Source organism: Schistocerca nitens, chromosome 5 (assembly GCF_023898315.1).
Source record: "Schistocerca nitens isolate TAMUIC-IGC-003100 chromosome 5, iqSchNite1.1, whole genome shotgun sequence".
Lineage (NCBI taxonomy): Eukaryota > Metazoa > Arthropoda > Insecta > Orthoptera > Acrididae > Schistocerca > Schistocerca nitens.
In genome coordinates this window covers 804,818,136-804,843,673 of record NC_064618.1, presented here as the reverse complement: position 1 = coordinate 804,843,673, position 25,538 = coordinate 804,818,136, and the positions used below count along the sequence as shown (strand labels likewise).

At 38.2% G+C, this 25,538-nt stretch overlaps 1 protein-coding gene across 1 annotated transcript in view; it reads left to right on the top strand.

Annotated features, from left to right (window-relative positions):
- Positions 1 to 25,538, top strand: part of LOC126259219 (uncharacterized) — a 1,236,031-nt gene that overhangs the window by 1,202,537 nt on the left and 7,956 nt on the right. The gene's annotated exons all lie outside the window — the stretch shown is intronic.

Genomic DNA, 25,538 nt, shown 5'->3' with positions numbered 1-25,538 from the left:
CCCTTTATTATTGTATACTTCAGTTATAATTTATTACCAGATCAATAATGGAAATTCCTGGATGGAACAATATGTAAAATAAGGCAACCACTCACCTATATCAGATCGATTCGTTGAGTACTGTAGCACATAACAGAAAACAGCATTCACATTAGCTCTCGAGCACTAGGTCTTTTCTCAGCAATAGTACACAAATTCAGCCACACAATGTGTGAATGTGCGAAATATTGCTTTGCATGTGTACTTAGAATGGTTTCCCTTAAATTGATGGTAATGATTAATTAAAACCACCAGAGCTGTGTATCACTCATTTATTGTGCTTTTGCTGGCTTTGACAAGTGTGACATTAAGTGAATAACTGTAAAATACGTTGACAGAGTAATTATGTAAAAATATCAAGAACAGTAATGTTACAAAAGATGTATTGTCATTGAACATATACATGAGCTAAAGTGACCAAACTTGTTTTCATCATATGTTGTTAACAAAATTACAGGCAAGCTGTGTTAAACTTGCTACAATTATTTACAACAGTGAAGAATTAATGTCAGTGTTTACACAAAGCCATATCGTCAGTAAGTTGATAAAGTGGTCAGCATAATATTTGGGCTTATTGATTCTGAATTTGGTCTTTAAAATTTAATGCAACAGCCACACCATTTGTATCACGGCCGTAGCACAACCTGGTGAGGATTTAGTATAGGAATATTGCAGTGAGCATTGCTTATTGTATACATTAAGCGTAATTTCTTGTGTTGTTTAACTGCAAGCAAGCTGAAGATGTTCTTAGAATGAAATCGGCCATAACACAATAAATATGTAGTAATATATCTGAGATGGTTTTCATTAGTAATTAAAATTAATGTCAACCATTATTCCTGCAAAATATTGGCAAGTTCAGGTAACGATGATGGAGATAAATAGTGATCGTGCACCCTTCTCTTCAATCTAGACCATGAAGGCTAGTTGTTTTGGGGCTGACAGGATTTACGAGTGTGACACTCAGTTATGCAGTGACGTTTCACTGTCATACGCTTATTTTTTGTCACATTCTTCTTCAGTGACTGTCCATCATGACCATTAAACACACACTTTTATCCGCATTTTGACTTAGTGAATGATGTTTTAATGATTTCCTGGAATGCAGTATAAGTCTTCGAAATGGTGCCTCTTGAAACACCAAACACTTCAGCTGCCTGGCTTACTGAAGCACCTGCCATACAAGCACCAACAATTTGCCCACATTTGAATTCACATAGCTTCGACATAATGTACTCACAACTACACAGAACACTGTTCTTTCCATGTCTGACACTTGAAAAATATTGAGGACAGTGCACAGGTGCCATTTATGGTCAAACACTGCAGCACAACCTGCAGGCGTGGCTGCCGAGCATCTGTGTTTATATTCAAGCAAGCATTTCTCATGGTGTTTCCATATTTTTGTCCAGCCCCTGAATTTGGGCAAGTGAACATGTCAAATGCTTATATCCTAGAACAGGGATACAACATGCGTTGAATTAGGAAAGTGGCTTTGCAGTTTGAGTTGGTAACGTAACTTTTTATAAAGAATTCAAATGAATATGAACTACTTATGCAAATTTTATCCTGGCTGTATATTCAGAAATGTGAACAACATTAGAAAAGTAGCAAAATTAATTATGGCACAAAAAATAGATGGACGGAATATATGAAAAATATCAGTGAAGGATGCTGAGGTATGGGAAATTTAAATGCACTATTTTCCACAACCTGAGAAAACAGATTTAATGACTCAAATGTTATCTTTCAAAGGTGAACTGTAACAAAAGTGTAAATCACCTGGTGCAGCAACATAAAATATGAAAATAAAGTTTAGATAAAGAATTTATGTTCAAGTTTAATGTACGTAATGGCTGTGTCCATTTAGTACAGAAAAAAGTAATGCCTATACTGAGTGTGATTAACATGAGCTGCAATAGAATCCAGTGATTGAGTAATGTTGATTTTGATGTGTTAGAGTTGCTTAGAAAATGAATACTATTATTACAGAAAGATGCTTGAAACACAGGGAAGGTCAAGAGTGAGCTGTGAAGAAAAACACGCAAAGGAGGAACTAGATAGGTTGAGGAGGGTGAAGGATAGTGGGGAATGGGAACTGGCAGTTGGCAAGAAGGCAGCTAGGAGGAGGTGGTATTCAGACAGTTATTCAGTGCGTGTATGCAATAGATTTGATCAACTGTCAGAGTTGAGTGGAGAGGAGCCTCTTGTAGCTGTAGATGTAGGGAACATGCAGCAGTCCTCAGCAGGTAGGAGGCCTAGGTTAGTTGCAAAGTCAAACAGAAAGAAGAAGGTTCTGCTGCTAGGTAGCTCGCATGGTAAAGGTGTGGGCCAGCAGTTGCGGAAAGTGTTGGGGGGTGAGTACCAGGTCACCAGCATTGTGAAGCCTAGTGCAGGGTTGGCTCAGGTGACTGACAGCATAGGGGAGTTATGTAGGAATTTTACAAAGGCAGATCAGGTAGTGATAGTGGGTGGAACAGGGAAGAGTCTCGATAGGGACGGGGAATATGATGTAGGTGGTGACCTGGTAAAGATAACTACTCAAACTGGTGGCACTAATGTGCATTTCGTGTAACTGTTTCAGCGTTATGAGCGACCTCATCTTAATGCAGCTGTTAGGTGTGTTAACATGGGGCTGGAGAGGGTGCTGGTGACAGAGGGCATGGGTTACATATCAGTGGTGCCAGCTGGGTCTGTCAGCAGATCAGGTTTCACTAGGCATGGTATGCACCTCAATAGGTATGGGAAGGGGAGGCTGGCAAAGTTTATAGATGACAGTGTAGTGAGCAGCAGTGGGATCACTCATGGAAAAATTCCTGTAGTAGTTGGTGTTAGAGGTGCACCTTTTTTTAGCCTGAAGTCAGCTGATACGTATATCGGCTTAAAGGAAGACCCTCTAACTAAGATCTCACCTTCAGAGGATGTCATGTTTCCAAGTAAAGAAGGAATTAGCATATTTCATCAAAATATAAGAGGTATTAGAGATGAAGTTAGTGAACTGCTTACAGATGTTGACTCTGAAATTATTGGTACGTCGGAGCACCACTTAAATTATTTTGCAATTCAGAGGCTTCCTTTACCAGGATACAGAGTAGCTGTCTGTTTTTCGAGGAGTTCCTTGTGGGGTGTGGGATTGGCTATGTAGGTAAAAAACAGTATTCCTTTTGAGTCCATAGACCTATCATGGCACTGCACTGAAAAAATATTTGAGTGTTGTGCAGAGGCAGTTGAATTTAATGAAACTAAACTTCTAATTGTTGTTGTTCATAGGTCCCTGAACTCTGACTTAAGAGCATTTATGCTCAAGCTAGAGAGGGCTCTTAATTCACTTTGTAGGAAGTACCAGCAATTAGTCATATATGGTGATTTCAATACACATTTTGTGTATGATTGTGCAAGAAAAAGGATGGTGCTAGATCTGATGCAGACTGTTTTTTCCAACTAGGGTGCAGGGGAACAGTAGCACAGCCAAAGACAATATTTTTATTCATTCTTCATTACTAGATGGGCATTCTATTAGTAAAAGTGTGAATGGCCTTTCAGACCGTGATGCACAAATGGTAACAGTAAAAGGCTTTTGTGCTCAAACAAATGTCACATGTAATTGCAAATTGTGTAGGAAAGTTAATCCAACAGCAATAGAGAGTGTTTTAAACCTTGTCAAGGAACAAGAGTGACAGGGTGCATATAGTGCTGATAACATAGATGATAAATATAATGGTTTCTTTAACATATTTCTCATGCTCTTTGAGAGTTTCTTTCCATTAGAATGTTCTGAATGGGGTACTAGCAGTAATAGGCAGTGCAGGTGGCTGACTAGTGGGATAAGGATATCCTGTAGAACAAAGCAGGAATTATATCAAAATGTTAGACGTAGTATCAATCAGGCTGCAGTATCCCATTACAAACAGTATTGTAATGTGCTTAAAAATGTTATTAGGAAGGCAAAGAGTATGTTGTATGCAAAGAGAATAACTAATTCACAGGATAAAATTAAAACCATATGGTCAGTTGTGAAGGAAGTGTCTGGTCAACAGCACAAGGTCAACGATATAAAGTCAGTTCGCAGTAAAAATATTTCTGTTACTCATATCAGATATATATACACTATTTAACAATCATTTTCTGAGCATTGCTGGTGTATTAAATAAAAATTTAGCTTCTACAGGGAATCATACAACTCTCTTGGCAATTGCCTTTCAAAGATTGATGTCTGAAATACTCCTCTGTGATACAGACAAGGGGGAGATTGAGTCAATAATTAAATCACTGAAGACAAAGGACTCTCATAGTTATGATGGAGTGCTTAGCAGAATATTAAAGTACTGTGCTGCACATGTCAGCTCTGTATTTAGCCATATTTCCTTTAGGAATGGTCAGTTTCCCGAATGATTAAAGTACTCAGCAGTAAAGCCACTTTATAAAAAGGGAGAAAGAGATAATGTAGACAATTTTAGATCTGTTTCTATGCTATCAGTATTTGCTAAAGTTATAGAAAAGGTTGTGTTTGTAAGGATAATTGAACATTTTATGTCACAGGATTTGCTATCAAATGTACAGTTCGGCTTTAGAAATCACGTAACAACTGAAAATGCTATATTCTCTTTTCTCTGTGAGATACTGGATGGGTTAAACAAAAGGTTTCAAACGCTAGGCCTATTTTTTTATTTAACTAAGGTGTTTGATGGTGTTGATCACAAAATATTGCTCCAGAAGTTGGACCATTACGGAATACGGAGAGTAGCTCACAATTGGTTCACTTCTTACCTTAGCAACAGACAGCAAAAGGTCATTATTCACAGTGTTGAGAATGGCTGTAATAGGGGGTCTGAGTGGGGTACAGTCAAGTGGGAGGTGCCCCAGGGATCAGTGTTGGGGCCACTCCTGTTCCTTATGTATATAAATGTTATGTCCTCTAGTATTAAGGTTAACTCTAAAATATTTCTGTTTGCTGATGACACTAGTTTGGTAGTAAAGGATTTTGTGTGCAACATTGGCTCAGTTCCAAATAGTGCAGTACATGACCTAAGTTCATGGCTTATAGAAAATAAACTAACGCTAAACCATAGTAAGACTCATTATTTAGAGTTTGTAACACACACAACGAAACATGATGTTTTAATTTCACAGAATAGGTATATGATTAGTGAAACTGAACAGTTCAAATTTCTAGGTGTTCAGATAGATAGTAAACTGTTATGGAAAATCCAAATTCAGGATCTTGTTCAAAGACTTAATGCTGCCATTTTTGCTATTCGAATGGTATCTGAAGTGAATGATTGTTCAACATGAAAATTAGTTTAATTTGCTTATTTTCATTTGCTTATGTTGTATGGTATTATATTCTGGGGCAACTCTTCCCATTGTAAAAGAATATTTTTGGCTCAGAAAATGGCAGTTTTGGCAATAAGTGGTATAAGTCCACAAACCTCTTGTTAACCCGTGTTCGCAAGTCTGGGTATTTTGACATTGGCACTCAGTTAATACTTGGCAGAATTCAAACCTGCATTTGGATCAGACTTCCTTAACTCTTGTGCAGTAAGGTGTGCAGTATACTGCTGCATCTATTTTCGATAAGCTACCACTGGAATTCAAAAATATTAGCAGTAATCCACGTGCTTTCATATTGAAACTGAAGAGTTTTTTCATGGGTCACTCATTGTATTCTGTCGATGAGTTTCTTGAAAATGGAAGTTGATCCTTGTTGTATTGTTGATTGCTTTTACTTAAACTAATAGATTGACTTTTTTGGTTCATAAACATTTTTTGTATATGTTATTACTTTTGTGTTGTAATTTCTTGTACTGACATGTTCCATGACCTTGGAGATTGGCTCCTCATTTTGGTCCTATGGAACTTGGCTACTCCAAATTGTCTGGTAGAATTTTGTACAGAATTCAGAGCTGAGTGCATCTTTTAACTGCAGTATACTGTGGACCTCTGTGGCCAGTAGTCGGAAGAAAGTACAGGTCATGCCTGTATACTAGAAGGGCAGCTGCCATGATCCACAGAACTACAATCCAGTGTCATATGTCTGACGTGGAATCTATGAAGATATTCAGAGCTCAAAAGTAATTAAGTATCTAAAACAGAATGACCTGCATTTCAACCAGCATGGATTCATGGATTCTGAAAACAGTTATGATGCAAAACCCAACTTCCCCCCCACCCCCCACCCCACCCCCACCCACACACACATGCACTACGTCCTGTAAATGTGTATTAAAGCAGTCACGTGGATGCATTGTCTCTTAACTTCAAAAAAGCATTGGTCTCACTCATTAATAAAAGAGCAATCATATGGGATATCAAATGAAATCTGTGAGTGAATTTCTTGCTAGGGAGGATGGAGAATTATAGACTTAAGGCCTGCCACTGTTGCAGAGAGGTGTGCTGGAATCCTTCATGTTGTATATTAACTACCTGGCAGAATATGTTAATAGTAATCCGAGACTTATTTCAGATAATGCAGTTATCTAGAGCCAAGTATTATCTGAAAAAAGCTGCAGAAATATTGTGTCAGATCTTGATAAGATTTCAAAGTGGTCCAGAGATTTGAAATCTACTTTAAATGTTCAGAAATGTAAAATTGTGCACTTCACAAAATGCAAAACCACAATATTGTATAACTAGAGTATCAGTGAGTTATAGTTGGAATCACTGAGGACATGCAAACATGCTGGTGTAAGAATTAATGGGGATATGAATTGAAATTATCCACATAGTCTGTTGTAGATAAAGCTTGTGGCTGACTTCAGTTCATGGGAGATATACAGGGAAAAGCCAGTCTGTTTATGAAGGTAACTGCTTACAAAAATTCTGTCAGAGACCCATATCAAGTAGGCATAACGTGATGTGGTCACACATTTAAGAACTCACGGCAGAGTGTCACAGAAATGTTGAAAATCAGAACAGGCAGAGCCCTGAACATATCTGCCAACTAAACACTGAAAGCATATTTCGAAAGCTTAAGGAATCAGCAATACTTGAGGAATCTGGGAACGTATTACAACACACACACCCTCAAATGCCACCCACTTATCACATTGGCAGGGGCTGCAAAGACAGTGTTAGGTTACAGTATGCTCAGATGCATTTAAGAAGTTATTCTTACTGAGCTTCGTATATGAATGGAATGGAAATAAACTCTTAACGACTGGTACAGTGGGAAGAACCCTTGGCCATGCACTTCATTATTTCACAGAGTATGGATGTAGATGTAGGTGATGGTGTACGTAAGCATCAAAGACACATCTCTATAGAACTGACCAGCCATAATTCCATAAGGAAGGGAGTGGACACACAAAGACGTTGCCTCATCTGTACATCTCTCTTTCACAGATGGTTTCAAATCAGAGCATGTTTACTGTCAGTGTTGGCAGTATACAGCAGGACTTGTGTGTAATAAAACATTCATCAATTAATTTACAGTCCCGGGTGCATATTATTGTGCCCGCTTTTGTCTTTCTTTGATTTACTCCGAATCCAGTACTGTCCCATAATTATCTCCCATTTTCATAGAGGATAGCAGTGTCATGAGCAAATCTTATTGTTGATGTTCTTTCACCCCGAATTTTAATCCCAATCCTGAACCTATCTTTTACTTCCATTACCTCTTTACTGTACAGACTGAACAGTTGGGGAGAAAGATTGCATCGTTATTTTACATCCTTTCAATCCAATCATTTTGTTCTTGGTCTTCCTATTGTTCCCTTCTGGTTCTGGAATATATTGTATATTACTTGTCTTTCCTTATAGTTTTCTCCCATTTTCCTCATACTTTCAACCATCTTGCACCATTTTACATTGCTGAGTGCTTCTTATAGGTCAAGAAAACCTATGGACATGTCTAGACTTTTTGTTCAAAGTCTTGCTTTCATTACCAACTGCAACATCAGTACTGTCTGTGTGCTGTCTTTAACTTTACTAAAGCCAAACTGGAAGATCCTCAGTTTTCTTGTCATTCTTCTGTGTATTATCCTTGTCAACATCTGGGATGTATGAACTAACAAGCTCATTGTGCAACAGTTTTTACAGTTATTTGCCTTTGCTATCTCCAGTCCCACCTGTCCACACTTTCTCTTCTGCATTTAACAGTGGAATTCCCCCTGTGGTGAGCAGTGTACACATAGATGAGCACTTGATATACCTGCATCTTTACTGATGCCTTCTGCACAGAATACATAATAGCTGCCAGAGACTGTAGTCGTGTGTGTGTGTGTGTGTGTGTGTGTGTGTGTGTGTGTGTGTGTGTGTGTGTGTGTTTTGTCTATTTTCGACAAAGGCCTTGTTTGCTGAAAGCTCACTTTCCGACAGTCTTTTTATTGTGCCTATCTGTGACTCAACATCTTCACTGTATGGTGAGTAGCATATATCCTTTTCACAACAAAGTTACATTCCATCCTGGATTTTCCAATGTTTGATTTTGCCTGATAGCTTTTCTTCCATTCCATAACCCAGTGCTGTTCTACTTTGTCACTATTTTCTGATGCATTACTCCCATCTTTCTGTCTCTTCATTCCTGTGTTTCTCCTGTTGCCTTACAAACTGCACTGCATGCTGTACTTAGCCACACCGTATCAACTGTCTTGGCTGTGCACAACAGATGGCTACAAGACCATGCTGATTGTTAGTGCAGCGTCTCGTGTCCCACATTATCCTGCCAATATCATTAATCCTATACCAGTCTGGCTTCAGCTGCCAGAGACTGTGGTCATGTATGTGTGTTTTTTGTCTATTTTCAATGAAGTCCTTGTTGGTCGAAAGCTAACTTTCTGACAGTCTTTTTGCTGTGCCTATCTGCGACTCAGCATCTCTGCTACACAGATGAATAATAATATGCTGGCTACCTCTATCTGAAATGACCTTAATAGTTACTGTTAAATCTAAGATGAAACATTTGCTGTGGTATAGAAGATTTACTCATTTGTAACCAAAGAGTCTAAAAAATGTCGCTTTTGATGGTTGGCCTTCCTTTGTGTCCAAATTTGTTTCTTCCCTTCAGAATGAAGTCTCTTTCTTTCATCAGACTACACTGTTCCGGTTCATTTTCTGATTTCATTCTAACCAACTTTCCAAGCTAATATCTTTTGCCTGAATGTTTTTCCATCTGTAACATCTGCCTGAGTTATAATGGCTACTTTAAGATCTTCCTTAATCGCAGCGATCCATTTAATTGGCTCAGTTTTGGCCTTGCTTCTGTTTTTGTAGAATTCTACTATTTGTTTTGTCAACCTAATGCCATTCTTTTAATGTGCCTGTAAAATTTAAGTCTTTGTTTTCTCTTGTCACCATGTGTGTCTGTGTATTCTTCTATTTCCCTATTACTTCTCAGCCTGTAAGTTTCTCCATCAGTAAATTTTGGGTCTAATATTTTTCTAATAACCTTTTTTTCTTTCTTTTGAATTTCTTCAATATCCAGTGCTGTAATGCCTAAGTTTACTGAATTTAGAAATTGATTTTCATTATAAATATTTTGTGTTAATCTGAATGCGGTTGCCATTTTTTGGACAGTGATCTTTGATTGCAGCTTTTTCCACACCTTTTTCTTCTATGGCTTTCCGAAATTATTTAAACTGTGGAAGCCTTTTTATTTTTCCATATTTTGTATTCAATAACTTTGGTGCTTGTTTGTTGCATGTCATATATTCCGTTTTTTTGAATGATATTTGTAGTCCTACTTTTTCTGCAACTTCTTTAACAATTTCAATTTGTTTTTGAGTTGTGGTAATATTCCTAGTTAAAATTGCCAGATCATCTGCAAAGGCGAGGCAATCTATTCTAATTTCTTTATTTGATCTTGTTTCTTTCTTTCAGCTGCATGTTGCTTACCTGACTTACATTCCTAATATCTTACCTTCTGTTTTAGCCACTGACACTTTAGTAGACCATCTTTTGATTTCTTTTCTTGCTAACTCCTATAAAGTGCATACTGAAAAAAATTACGTTGGAGATGTTTTATCATGAGATTCAACAGGTGATGGAATCTGGTGTGTAAATTTTTAAGAGTTCAAAAAAAATCTAAGGGTGTTTTCCAGTGACTTGTTGGATCTCTTTTTAAAACATGACAAATGAAACAGCTCCTGTCACCACATAATTGAGAATTTTTGGCATTTAACAAAGATATGTATACACAAAATAAGTTCATGTAACAAACAGCACAAAATTTATGAATAACTGTTACTGCATTGTTGAGCTTTAGTGTATTACAGGAATAACTTCACATTGTGAAACAGTGTTTAGCTAAAATGAAATTGTTGGGTGTTGTTTAGTAAATGTCAAGAATAGTTAATTAGTAAGCAACACATTACTCCTAAGATATTTAATTATTTTTAACATTTGGAGAGAAATGTCATTCCATTGTGGAAATAAAAACTATGAGGGAAATATTTACTGTTTGAAGTGCTTAACTGATTGTTTAAGATTTATACGAGGGACACGCCAAAAGAAATGCACACTATTCTGTTTTAAAATCCATCTTTTATTCTACATGTTTGAAAGTTTTACAGCGTGTAGATACATCCCTTAGGAACAATATTTTCATTTCTCCACATAATTTCCATCCCTCTCAACTGCCTTATGCCATCTTGGAACCAGCGCCTGTATACCCGCACAGTAAAATTCTGGACCAAGCTGTTAGAGCCACTGTTTGGCAGCGTGCAGAAGGGAGTCGTCATGTTCAAACCTTGTTCTATGAAGAGAGTCTTTCAGTTTCCCAAAGAGATGATAGTCACATGGAGCCAGGTCAGGACTGTAAGGCGGGTGTTTTAGTGTTGTCTATCCGACTTTTGTTATACCTTCCATGGTTTTTTGACTGACATGTGGCCATGCATTGTCGTGCAACAGCAAAACATCCTGCTTTTGCCGATGTGGTCGAACATGACTCAGTTGAGCTTGAAGTTTCTTCAGTGTCGTCACATATGCATCAGAATTTATGGTGGTTCCACTTGGCATGATGTCGACAAGCAAGAGTCCTTCGGAATCGAAAAACACCGTAGCCATAACTTTTCCAGCAGAAGGTATGGTTTTGAATTTTTTTCCTTGGTTGAATATGCTTGATGCCACTCCATTGATTGCCTCTTCGTCTCTGGTGAAAAATGGAGTCATGTTTCTTTCATCCCCTGTCACAATTCTTCCAAGAAATTCATCTCGACCATTCTCATACTGTTCCAAAAGTTCGCTGCATGCCGTTTTTCTTGTTTCTTTGTGAGCCACTGTCAACATCCTGGGAACCCACCTGGCATATACCTTTTTTAACGCCAACACTTTCAGTATACTGCAAACACTTCCCTCTTCTATCCCAACGTAGTGTGACAATTCGTTCACTGTGATGCGTCTGTCAGCAGTCACCAATTCGTTAACTCTCTGCACATTGTCTGGGGTGTGTGCAGTATGAGGCCTGCCGCTGCGAGGACAGTCCTCAATATTGCCGTGCCCGCTTTCATCACATAACATGCTTGCCCACTGACTAACTGTACTGTGATCGACAGCAGCATCTTCATACACCTTTTTCAACCTCTTGTGAATGTTTCCCACTGTCTCGTTTTCACAGCACAGGAATTCTATGACAGCACATTGCTTGTGACGAACGTCAAGTGTAGCTGCCATCTTGAAGACATGTGACGGCGCCACTTACGGGAACAGGTTGAACTAAGCTTGAAAACAAGCGGGAAGGATGTATCTACACACTGTAACACTTTCACACATGCAGAATGAAAATGTATTTTTACAAAAATAGTGTGCATTTCTTTTGGAGTGACCCTTGTATGTCTCATGAAATTATGCATTTCTATATTAGTCCTAAGACATGCTTATGCTACATATATTATATTTTTATGCTTTTACAATTGTGAGTGTTGTTGGTAATGTAGAATGAGGCCTCTTTCTTTTTCTTTTTTTTTATCAATTTTGCTGTTTTTCTTGTAGTTCGAAATTGCTTACAATCATTTGCAAAACTGTTTGATACTATAGCAGATTGTGGTACACCTGTTTCTTACTTCTGAAATGGGTGTTAGACAGAGATTTTTATTCTCACGGTCATGTACTCAATTGTTCAGTCACATCATTTACCTGAAGATAGGAAAGGTGATACGGTGACTGATTACAGATTTCATTAAAAAAAGTTGTTGGAAATACTGGAGCCAAATTCAATCAGTTTTCTGTTATGGTGGTAGATATCTGTACTGCAGGAATGGAATTTTTTATTTTTATTTATTTTGCACCTTTTTTTATCACATTCATTATGTAGGACTTGTCAAAATACAAGACAGTATAGAATGTTACATATTTACATTCATGTACAAAGTATAGGCACAGACAAGTTGTAATATTACATCTAGATGGGTAGTTTTCTTATCAATAAATCGAGGTGAATGTGGTAAGACAAAGAGTATTCTACATAATTAATTATAAGAAACTGAAATTTTATGTACGTACTTAGGCTTACCATACATCTGGGATTAGCCTGGGATGTACTGGTTCTTTAGTCCATCATTGTAAAAATGTGCTGGGTTTGATTTTTTAAAATTCTGGACAAAAATGTTCAACATTGCATTTTTAAACATTCTCGTAAGGCCGTTCCTTTCTCAGACGAACATGAAGCAAGCACGCATCAGTGGGAGGGGGAGGTGTGGTTCCACGAAAATTTTTCTCTTAGTCATTTGCAACATAACAGGGACAGTGTGTCACCTACAAGTTTTTGATCATTTTATCTGTATTTGATTTTTGTCTTGTCATTTAGCAATGGGCAAGAGAAAGTGTGTAATTTTAACCTATGACAGGAATACAAATTTTTGAAATTGTGTAATGGCAGCAACAATGAATGTGTTTATTGCACACTATGTACTGCAAAGTTTTCTGTTGCATTTGAAGGATAGAGTGATATGAAAGACCATGTGCATACAGCTAAACTTAGGATTGCTATTAATCCTGCTCCTTCACAAAACAAGAAATTTCTTAAAGCCGAAGATAACTGTGATCTGGAGTATGCCACTAAAGAGGCTACTTGTTCAAACCACACAGTGGAAAGGAACACCATTTCCAAAAAATGTCATGCCTGGTGAAAAATACAACTGAACAAATAAAATTAATGTTTCAGTAAGCTGTTGTAACTAATTTCAAATATATTTACTGGGTCGGACCCAAAAAAATGTGTTAAGCCAATAATATGTTTACACACAGTTGAAAAGTTACTGAAATATCTTGGTTGTTTTTACTCAAGTATTACATATATTAGTTAAATAAGTGTAACAACATAGAATTTCATATCCACATATAAGGCACAAAAGATACATGATTACACATGTTAATTAATAGGAGTACATTAGCAAAAAAGGACTTTACCTAGAAATACTTTGATAGTTACAAATATCCATGTAAAGAGATCATTTGAGGCACCTACAGATTTGAGCAGTGTTCCAGATATTCATTAATGTTGTAGAAGCTGTTGATTGTTGGTAGATCTTTTTAGTTCTCCTCTGAGCATATTATTCTTTTGACCTTACCCAGCAATGCAGTGTAGAAAATTTTTGGTCTTGATGTATTGGTTTTGCGTGTATATTCCTATGAAAGTCATCCCCAATTCTTGTTTGATAATTGTTGACCTCACTGTTTATAGCTGAAAGCCCTCAATGAGTCATAATGAAATATATTTTCAGATATAAATATAGGTGGCAGTATCATGATATTTATTTCTTAAAAAACAAAAGCAAAATGATGATAATGGAATATAGTCTAACTAAATCAGGTGATGCTGGGGAATTAGATCAGGAGACTTGCGGTACACGTCTGTTAGAAGGGGGGCAAGTTCTTTCGCATACTCTGTGTAGAATCGAATTGGTATCCTGTCAGGTCCAGTGGACTTTACTCTGTTGAGTGATTTCAGTTGCTTTTCTGTTCCTTGGACACTTTTACAAATAATAGTTATTGTGATCTGAAGTTTCTAATGCCACACTTGTCTTTTATAAACCAGTAATACTTTTGACAGCTTCAGTCTGCTTTGAACACTCCAGTTACAAAGGAGTCACTTATTATGTTAATAAATTGAGAGGCACTATTGTTAGCAGTACATTTATTAATTTTGTTAGAGATACCATCCATATCCCACCTCATTTTACTCTTTAGTTTATTGATAGCTCTTTGTACTTCTTTGGGTGTTACTGGATGTAGCTATTTTGTCTTTACACTTACTGGAATTTCTACCTTTATGTTTGGATTATATTTATTTGTGATCAGGTTTTTAACTTCCTTAATGTAATGATAATAAATATATTAGCTATTACAAATGGATCATTGACAACTTCATTTCTGTGTTTTATGGTGAATTAATTACTTGATGTATCACATTTGCCTGCAAGGTTTCTTCATTGATTTATTTTTTCCCCTTTCTAATGTATGAATCATTATATTGCTTTTTTGCACCTTGTATAGCTTCCCTGTACTTTTTCCTACAGCACTTCATGTGTGGTTTCATAGCAGTTTTCTGTTTGCATCTTTATATAGTATTCAGAGACTTTCTGATGACATTTTGATTTCGCTTGTTATTGATGCATTTAATTTCTTGTATATTTAGTTCTCTTCAGAGGAATCAGTTATCATAACGGTATTTATAATTCGACAAGAACTTGTTGGATTTTACATCCACAGAACTATTGGTTTCATTGTCACAATTTACATTTTTAATGTGACATTAAAGACCATAATGTTGCCATCATTAATTAATCTTCTTTCTACATATTTGTCATTGTTACATTTCGTGTATGACACCTCTGTGATATCTTTAAAGTTAATGTAATTACTTAATGGTTTTGATTTATCAATGAATATTTGGTAAATAGTAGTTTCACCTTTGCTGCTATACCTGGTGGTATGTTGTAGATCATTGAAATACTTAGAAAGAAAACATTGAGGACGATTGAACAAAACAGGACTACGATATAAGGAAGCAGGTATCGTGCACCACGTAACGTCCTAATTTCTTTTCAGAACAGCATCATTTTTGTATTATACACTCCCAGCTTGCATCTTTCTGTGTATAAGGTAATAACTGCATGTTGTTTGATCACTGCATTTCTAAGAAAAAAGACGTACTATACATAGCTTATGATTAATCTTCCTTGTCCAACATTTACGTCACAGGTGAGTATATTACCAGCTAGTTTATTGAAAGACTTCAGACTTACCTATAGATGAATCATTGTTAAATTTCAGTGTAGCTACTCTGCAGCACTCTGCAGCAATAGTTCCTTGTGTTTTGTTTAAGAAATGTGAGCTTTGTACTAGTTGGTTTGGCCTCTGTATCAACAATATAGTTGTACTCTTCCTTCTCTTTGACCAGATTACATTTTCCTGAACAAGGACATTCATGTCCATTTCATAAGGGTTCTTCAGGCTGCAGAAAACAGTGTGATTTGTGATCACGTGTGTCCCTCAAGAATAAACATTGTTGAAGATATGTGATTTATTGAAATGCCTTCCATAGGTTGCACTTACAGTGTCTGTCCCTCTGCTGGTGCAAGTCACAATATTGATATGAATTGCAATATTGTCATATGATAATGCAGGATGGATAAAGGCTCCCACTTCTGCGGATGAGGTGTCCAATACGGCGGCCTGTGGTCCACCTTACTGGACAAGTGCCCTTGGGATCACCAAAGACCTTTATTTCCGATGTTAGGGCTGCAATCCTTTGACCGAGAGTGGCCCTTGCATGTTCTATCACATTAAATCTGGGGAGTGACCTGATCACCGAACCCTCGATGTTGGCGTGTTGCAGCTATTTGTCTACTTGGCCTGCCTTGTGTATGCAGGGATTATCATCCCATCACGTGAAACCCAAGTTCATAAGTGCCACAAGAAGTACATACATGCTATTGCTGGAAGTCATTCCCATGTTCCAAAGCCCCATTTTACTCCAGGGAAGTACTTGCCGTGATATGCGTGCTCCGAACATGATGTCACTGTAGACGAGAACACAGGCACCACCGTATGAGGCTTGTGCAACACTGTTGGCAGGATTTTAATGTCTGACAGCTGTGTGCCAGATGAACAGATGATGGAAATTGTTTTCTGGACTGTACTGTGACTTAGTCTCGAGTAGGACAGTACCACGCTGCTCATAGAAATGCTCTTGTGAGCAAGACACCACATGCATCAGACTACCTAGTGCCTTTGTACAAGATAAATAAATCTGGTAGGGTCACCGAGCAAAGCAAATAATGCCCAATGTGATAAGAGATGTGTGACCCAGAGCCTGCCTCTAACAAGTGCTGTGCTGGTTGGACAACTTTGTGCACTTGTGACAAGATAATGATCATTGCACTGAGTTATGGCATGTGATGAACCTTTGATTTTCCTACCTCTCAGAATCTGCTTCACATTACTTGCAGCACGCTTCATGCTCGCTGTGGCTGCCCCCTAATCTGTCAATGTTTCATCTGCAGATAATAACATGCCGTAGTTTTCACTGTGCCGTCCTGCTTTCTTGTGACTTGAATACCTTGTGGCAAATGCACACTACATACAGTGATAACCACTATATCCAGTACTTCTGCTTGCTTAGAGTGTTGCAGATGCTCTACATGGTCTGTTACTGACATGCTACATATATCACTTTTTTGTGTTATTGTGCTATAGTGTTGGTCATACAGTAACCTATTGCCGTGATGGTATACATTTTTGTGTGTCTCAAAAGTCACTTACTTTATTGACATGAATGTATGACGCTTGTTTGCAAATTTATCTTAACATTTATGATTTTTGCACTTTATTGTTAATAAGATTCCAGTCATCGTATGGTATTGTCTCTATACCGTTCTCTGTTTCTGTTCCATTTTACAACAGTTGTTGTGTTTTAGGAGCCAACTGTTTCCTAATAAATCCAGCAGAAATATTGACGTAGTATTATTTGTTAGGTTGTCAAAGGGCATTACCTATGCAGTATTGAAACTTCCTCTTGTTAAGTATATATTATCTTTGGTATATGGTTCTTTCAGTTGTGTGACCCAACTGGAAAATGGATACCATCATATTTATCATTTTACTCTTGAACTATACTGATGTATTAGACATCATGTAAACATTCATTACACATTTCGTGTTACAGTTCGTGTTTATTAAATTTGAAGCTTCACAATATTCTTTATGATTTTGTTTCCAGTGTTTAAAGATCCCTTGAAGTGCTCTTTTCAAGATGAAACACATGATAATCAAGTTTGTGGCTGTTCCTACCTTTTCCTTATGTTAATTATCGGAGATAAATACTAATAATTATTTGATTATGTGAGTTGTACTCGGGGACTGTGATAGGTTGCTTTTTTTATGGGGGTGGGATATCTGAGATATTCCTAATCATCTCCTAATGTGGTTGTTGTTCTCTCAGGCCAGTATGGAGACTACTGATTCACAAGATTATCATTTTGGTTACAATTTTGCCTACTCCCACAGAGTTTGTTCCATCTCTTTTTCTTGTAGGAGCCTGTATCATGGAGGAGTAATATCTAATGACTCATAGCTAAGAAGACTTCAATTTAATTATATTTCAGAGCTGGATTTTATCATGCTTGGTTGCTTTTGTTTGACTATAAACAGGTTAATGACAACTGTGTTGTGTCACACAGCTATTTACACATTATTAAGTACGGGAATATGCTCTGTATAGGTGTCAATTAAGCTTGTTGGTTTTACATAGTCTCCAGTCAAGTAACTTGATATTCAAACAGTCTCCATTAACAAATTTTATAATTACTCTCTTCAAGGATAAAAATTGACTCCTGTAGTTGAGTTGTGATCTATGTGTAGCACTGGCCGTGTCATCACACATCTTGTGGTTCTGAATCATACATACACAGTGTCTGTGGTGACTCTTGACTACTGGTGTTGTTTCCCTTCAAAACAATGTTTGTCTTCACATCTCTCACTGGACAATCCACTTTTGTACCCTTAATCTAGCCCTCAGCAGCTACCGTCTGCTCACTGTCTTGAAGGACTTCCCAAACATATTGTGTTTGATTTGATTTGATTTATTTCTTGTTCTATAGGTCCAGCTGTGTTGGATACACAAGGACATGGAACAAGTCAGTTTTTTACAAATACAATCTGATAATCTTATAGCATGTGCAGAAATTTGAGTACATAATTATAAAAAAAATTATGCAGTAAATTCTTTGGACAGCAATACAGAAAAAGAAAATACATATTGTCTTAGAATCATTAAAACACTACAGAAAACAGATACAGAGCACACACAGATACAGAGCTCAGGTTAAATAACATTCTTAGTGGCATTATGTCACCTTGTATTATATAATATTAAAATGTTACAATTTATTTAGTTAAAAATTCATCTAGACTGTAAAAAGCTTTTTCTAGCAGAAATATTTTTAGTGCTTTCTTAAACTTACTCTTGTTATGAATCTCTGTCTTTATTTCGGGAGGAAGGGCATTGAAGAGTTTTGCTCCAGTGTAGTGGACACCCTTTTGTACCAAGCTCAAATTTCTGAGCTCACTGCGTATGTAATTCTTCCTCCGTGTGTTATGCTCATGATAATTACTGTTTGGTTGAAATATCTCTATATTTTTACAAACAAAACACATGAGAGAAAAAATATATTGGCATGTAGTTGTGTATATTTTAAGTTTATGAAAACTATTTCTACATGAGTCTCTTGGGCGCAATCCACATATAATTCTTAAAGCTCGCTTCTGTGCAATGAACACTTTCCTCGCTAATGGTTGGTTGCCCCAAAAAATAATTCCATACTCAATGAGAGATTGAAAATAGCCATAGTATGCCACTTTTGCAATGTTAGGTTCAACACATGTAGTGACAACCCGTAAAGCATAGGTAGCAGAGCTAAGCCTCTTACAGAGATCAATAATATGTGAAGACCAATTCATTTTCTTGTCAATGTGCACTCCAAGAAATTTTGTTGTTTCCATTCTTACTATTGGTTGATTACCACTTGTCACACTTATCTCTCTCTCTTTTTCTGTTTTTGTACAGATTTGAATAAGGCTGTGGAGTTACAGGCTGCATTGACATAAATCGTAAATGGCATGACTACAGGCATACGATAGCTCATCAAGAGATATCTCTTGTATTGTGTATGTAACGACAGTCAAGGCAGTTGCCATATATGTTCACTTATTCCAAAATTGGTGCTGCATTCCATGTGAATCTCAGGATTCTTGGTTATGGCGATTCCATATTCTCTTAGAATCAACAGAACTGTCCAAAGTGAATGTGTGGATTCCAATTTCATGGTGGATGATTTTGTAACAACATAATACTCCAACAAACCATAAACATGCTTATTAAGCACCTGTGAAAATTTATATGAAGTGCTTAACTCAAAAGCAACTTTTATTGTTGGGCACAAACATCAGTCAAGTGTGTATACATCATTGTCAGTCTCCTTAAAGATACCCCCAAGTGCATTCTTCAGTCGTGGCTTACATTAATGATATTTTTATTTATTTATCTTTAATCATTTTGTACAAGCAACCAGTAAAACAAACACACACACACACACACACACACACACACACACACACACACACACACACACACACTATACTGGTTCTGGCATTTATTCTAACATTTCTTAAACTATTATATTTTTTTATTTCATTTTCACACATAACAATTATCCCTAAACTATATATCTGCTTTTGTAGTTGCAGGAACTTCAGATGACCTTTACTGTATTCTTTATTAAAATCGGCTGCATCATCTGTAAATAACTATGTCACTGCAGCTGACTTTGCAATTTTTTAGTCTTTTTGAATGCATTACTCTAGAAACGGGGTCCATGAAACACAAAGCAGATATCCTTGAAATCTGTTAACAATTCTGATGCTTGGCAGCCGTAGTGAAATCAAACAGTGGAAAATTGGGGTGCAATAACACCATTAATTATGATAGAGTGCTGTTCACTACAGAAAGGAGGCACTGAACAACAGAAAGGCACAATTGTAGACTGCTGGATTTTTTAATCCAGCAGCCTACTTCTGTATGTGCTCGTCTGCTGTGCAGTGCCTCCTCTGTGCTGAATGGTGATCTGTATCACTAAACAGCTAAAACTGTACACAGTCCCAATTGCAGGTCTTCCAGGAGCAACAAAAATTTGTTATCCAGTATTTCATATAATTATTGGTCAAATTCAAAAAATTGAAACACTATAATCATATTTTAAAAGCTTAGCACACTAACTCAAGTATTAAAATTAGGAACTGTGTGTATCTCTTGAGGCAACATAACTCATGGCATACAAAATTCACAGACTATATTCATACATTAATTGAGGATGAGAGCACTTAGTGATTTACAACAAACTTCACACATAATTTCAAACCTCTATGAAACTTTTTCTCAATACCACCTCCCACAAAATGAAAGGAACAAAGCTTGTCACTTACTACATTTTTGCTGTTGGTACAGTAAAACTTCAGCACCGGGCATGCCATTTTGTTTTATTTCTAGTTTACTGCTAACAGTATTTGCAAAACAGTTTGGAGGCAGTATCCATATATATCACTGATTGTACATGCAAAATTATGTTATTGTATGACACAAAGTTCAGGAGATATGGCATCACATTTCTTAAAACATAGTGTGAATTATTCAGTCTGTACTCATCCAGTGATAACATGTGAAGCTGGTTTTAAAGATCGGAGTTTTATTCTTTAAAGAACTGAGTTTGGGGGAGTGGGGGTGGCGGCGGCTTATTGGTCTATTTTGATTCATGTTGTTGAACATAGTAAAATAAATGTCTAAGTGGGAAGGTAACTGTGTATTTTCTGATCACCTTCTCGCTATTTTAGGCCCACTTAAGTTAGTGTCTGTCCAGTATCAAAGAATTTTACTAAGAGAATTTCACTTCGTGTGTGACCATTTACGCATATTTCTGGGAACTGTAAATCTGCATCATTAGTCAAGAAGTGCATAATATGAGTTTTGTGATGTGAATTAATGTGCTGATTGTGAGGAAATTGCCTACATTTTCAACTGATTTAATGGCTGTGTGCTGTGGAAAAAGTCTAAATCCCCTTATCACAATGCTGTTGCAGTAAACAAACATTATAGTTGTGAACAAAATTGGGTACGTCTGTGTACCCCCTTTATGCAGGTTAATCACTGAAAGGAACTAAGAAATACTACTGTATTTGATATTACTCTATTCCAAATTTGTCCTTATTCTTCTGATATAGGTATGTTAATTTGGCTGCCTGCTTTCTCTGTACGTAAAATAGGTAAAGGCTACCACTAACCTAAAGTGGATTGTTGCACAGAGCACAGAAACAGGCAACATAAAACAGCACTCACACTAGCTTTTGAGCACTAGTTCTTTTTCCAGCAGAAGTCTTGCCTCGACCAGGGGAGTGTGCGTATAGCTGCCTGCATGGTTGTATGTGTAACTTTGTGTACTTTTTCTAGAAAAAGAGTTAGTGCTTGAAAGCTAGTGTAAATGTTGTTCTTCTTAAAGTGTTATTGTGCTCCATGCATTGATCCTCTATAGGTGAATCATGGCCTTTCCCGTATTTTATATTTTGCTCTATCTGGGAATTTCCATTTTCGATATAAGACTCTATACTTAGAAAATGATTTCGTTATTGCCACAGCACTGGAGTTCATGTGAGCCTTATCTATTTTTACTCACCATGTAGAGGAGATGTTGAGTTGCAGACAGGCACAACAAAAACGCAGCTATCCATTTGAGCTTTTGGCCAAAATGCCTTTTCTAAAGTAGAAAACAAACACATATTCACACAAGCACAACTTAAGGATACACGGACACTGTCTGTGGTTAGGGGGGATGCACTGCATACGGCCAGCTACCCCTGATAGGAGAAGCCATCTATGGGTGGTGGGGTTAAGGAGGTGGCTGGGGTGGAGACGGGGAGGAATAGCAGGATAGGGGTGGGAGAAAGTGTAGTGCTGCTTGTGGGAGAATGGACAGGTGTAGTGGGGATGTGGTGGGGCTGGGAAGTTTGAGGAAGGGCAGGGGGCAGAAAAGGAGAAAATAGGGGAGGGGAAAAAGATTAGTGGATGCGTTGGTAGAAAAGGAGGCTGAGTAGTGCTGATGTGGGGGCAGGGAAGATAGGTTGGTGAGGATGGTCGATGCAGGACAACGACTAGTGTAGGTTGAGGCCAGGGCCATTATAGGAATGCAGGATAGATTGCAGGGAGAGTTCCCACCTGCGCAGTTTAGAAAAGCTGGTGTTGGTAGGAAGTATCCAGATGCCACAGGCTGTGAAGCAGTTGTTAAAGTGAAGTGCGTTGTGTTGGGCAGCATGTTCAGCAACTTGGATCATCCAGCTGTCTCTTGGCCATATTTTCTTGGTCAGACAACTTCTTAGTTGTCATAACGATGTAGGAAGCAGCAGAGAGATTGCAGCTTAATTTGTAGATCACGTGACTGCTTTCACAGGTTGCCCTGCCTTTGGTGGGATAGGTGATGCTTGTGACAGGACTGGAGCAGGTGGTGGTGGAATGGTATATGGGTCAGGTCTTGCATCTAGGTCTATTGCAGGGATATGAACCATGAGGAAAGGGGTTGGAAGCAGGGGCAGTGTAGAGATGGACAACAATATAGTGTATGTACAGTCAATGGTGGATTACCGCTGTGGGAGAGGTGGGAAGGTTAACAGGTAGGATATTTCTCGTTTCAGGGCACGATGAGTGGTAGTCGAAACTCTGGTGGAGAATGTGATTTGGTTGCTCCAGTTCTGGGTGATACTTAGTCATGAGGGGAATGCTTCTTTGTGCTTAGATGGTGAGAATGTGGGGGGTGATATGTGACTGGAGAGACAAGGACTTCTCCGTATGGAATGGTGGCAGGTGGTGAAGTTCAATTATTGCAGATGATTGGTTGGCTTGATATGAATCGTGGCACTGATGTAGCCATCTTGGAGATGAAGGTCAACATCGAGGAAGGTGGCTTGTGTGGTTGAGTTGGACAAGGTGAAGCAGATGGGACAGAAGGTGCTTAGGTTCCGGAGGAAAGTTGACAGGGTGTTGCCATTGATATGGCTCTGAGCACTACGGGACTTAACATCTGAGGTCATCAGTCCCCTAGAACTTAGAACTGCTTAAACCTAACTAACCTAAGAACATCACACACTTCCATGCACGAGGCAGGATTCGAACCTGCCACCGTAACGGTCACGCGGTTCCAGACTGTAGCACCTAGAACCGGCCGGCCGGCCCATTGTCAGTCCAGATCAGGAAGATGCCGTAAATGAATCTGAACCAAGTGAGGGGTTTGGGATTCTGGGTGGTTAGTAAGGATTCCTCTAGATGACCTAGAATAGGGTGGCAGAGGATGGTGCCATCCTGGTGCTGATTGCTGTTCCACAGACTTGTCTGTATGTGATACTATCAACAGTGAAGTAATTGTGGTAGAGAATATAATTGGTCATGGTGATCAGGAAGGAGGTTGTGTGTTTGGAGTCAGTTGGGCATTGGGAAAGGTAATGTTCAGTAGTGGCAAGGCCATGGGCATTGGGGATGTTAATGTGTAGTGGGAGGTGGCATCAGTAAGTGATGAATGAGACACTGTATGGTAAACAGACAGGAACACCTTCCTCAGTGTTGACCTCCACCTCAAAGATGGCTACATCAGTACCTCCATACAAATCAAGCCAACCTCCACTTCGACAGCTGCCATCCATTCCATACTGAGAAGTCCCTCTCATACAGCCTATCCAGCTGGGGCCTTTGCATCTGTAATGATGAGCAGTTCCTCTACAGATATACCAAAAGTTTCACTTAGGCCTTCACAGTCCGAAATTACCCTCCCAACCTTGTACAGAAATGCATCTCCTGACCCTTGTCTCTCTAGTCACCTCCCACCTTCCACATTCGCATTGCCCAGCTACAAAGGAGCAATTCCCTCATGACTATGTACCACAAAGTACTGGAGCAACTGAGTCACATTCTCCACCATGTTTTGACTACCTCTTGTTGCGTCCTGGCATGAGGAATATCATACCTGCTATCCTTCCCACCCCTCGCACAGTGGTATTCCGCCACCCACCAAACCTGCAAAATATGCTTGCCTGTCCCAACTCCACCCTTGCTCCCAATCTATTGCCTCACAGATCATATCGCTGCAATCAACCTAGACGAAAGAACTGTCCCGTACATCGTCCCACCACCACCTACTCCATTGCGGTCCCTGGCATTGCCTAACCTATCAAAGGCCGGGCAAACTGTGAAAACAGTCATGTGATGTACAAACTAAGTGCAGCCACTGTGCTGCTTTTATGTAGATATGACGACCAAAAAATTACCTGTTGGCATGAATGGCCACCAAGTAACTATGGCCAAGAAACAGTTGGGCCACCCGGTTGCTGAACATACTGCCCAAAACAACATGCTGCACTTCAGTGACTGCTTCACAGCCTGCACCATCTGTATCCTTTGTACCAACACCAGCTTTTGCAAAGTGTGCAGTTGGAAAAACTCCCTGTGGTATATCCTACATTTACATAACCCCACTGGCCTTAACTTTGACTAAACCCTGTCCTCCACCTATCTAACCCCTGCCCCTGCTCTCATTCCAGCACTACACAGCCTTCTATTTCACCGACACTCCCACTAGTCTGTTTTCTCTTCTTTAAATCTCTCCTTACTCTCCTCCCCCCCCCCCCCCCCCCCTCACAAATTTCCTGACTACATTTAACAGCCCTACCGTGTTCTCACCATGTCCATGCCTGGTCCCATTGTGTTTATGATCTTGTATCTATCTTCAGATCATTAAGAAAGTCTATGTAGCTCCTCATAGAACGTATTACTGAAAAAACTACAGTACGAGATGTAATAAATAATGCATCCACTTAAATGGTCAGTTGTTTCAAGGGACATCTGTGATACCTAACATAGTATCCCATAATGGTTTCATTTTTATGTATTGAGATTGCGGTCTACATATTAATAGTACTCTTACTTTCAAATGTAAATAATGATGTAACTTTTATGGAAAAGGTTATCACCTGTCTATTTTATGTAGCAGATCTTACTCTTGAATTTGCACATCTGTTCTTTTTTAGATCAGTCTGATGGTTGTAATGATTAAAAATAGTTATTGAATGGAATAAAAAAAATTTTTCATCACAGGCTGTTTTGGTTTCCATGATCTTATAAATTGTCTTAGACATAATTTTTCTGCAGGTGGCATGGACTTAAGTGTAATTGTCTCCATTACCTAAGCCCCAAAAACTAAGTATTTATTGTTCATCTGTTGCTTCATGCGTACTGTTCCTGTGAGTTGTCGAATGAATACATTGTCCATGTATTTAAAAAGTGCGCAGTGTTTTCTGTTATATCGCAAACAGCAATTTACTGACACAAAATTTAGATAATTCATTATTTTTGTTTACTGTGATACTTGAGCTCCCCAATACAGTTTTTATTAATTCTATTATCTCAAGACTTATTAGTGATTATCACATTTAGAGAGCTTTAAATTCATTTCCTGTATTTATGTATGTTGTGAGAC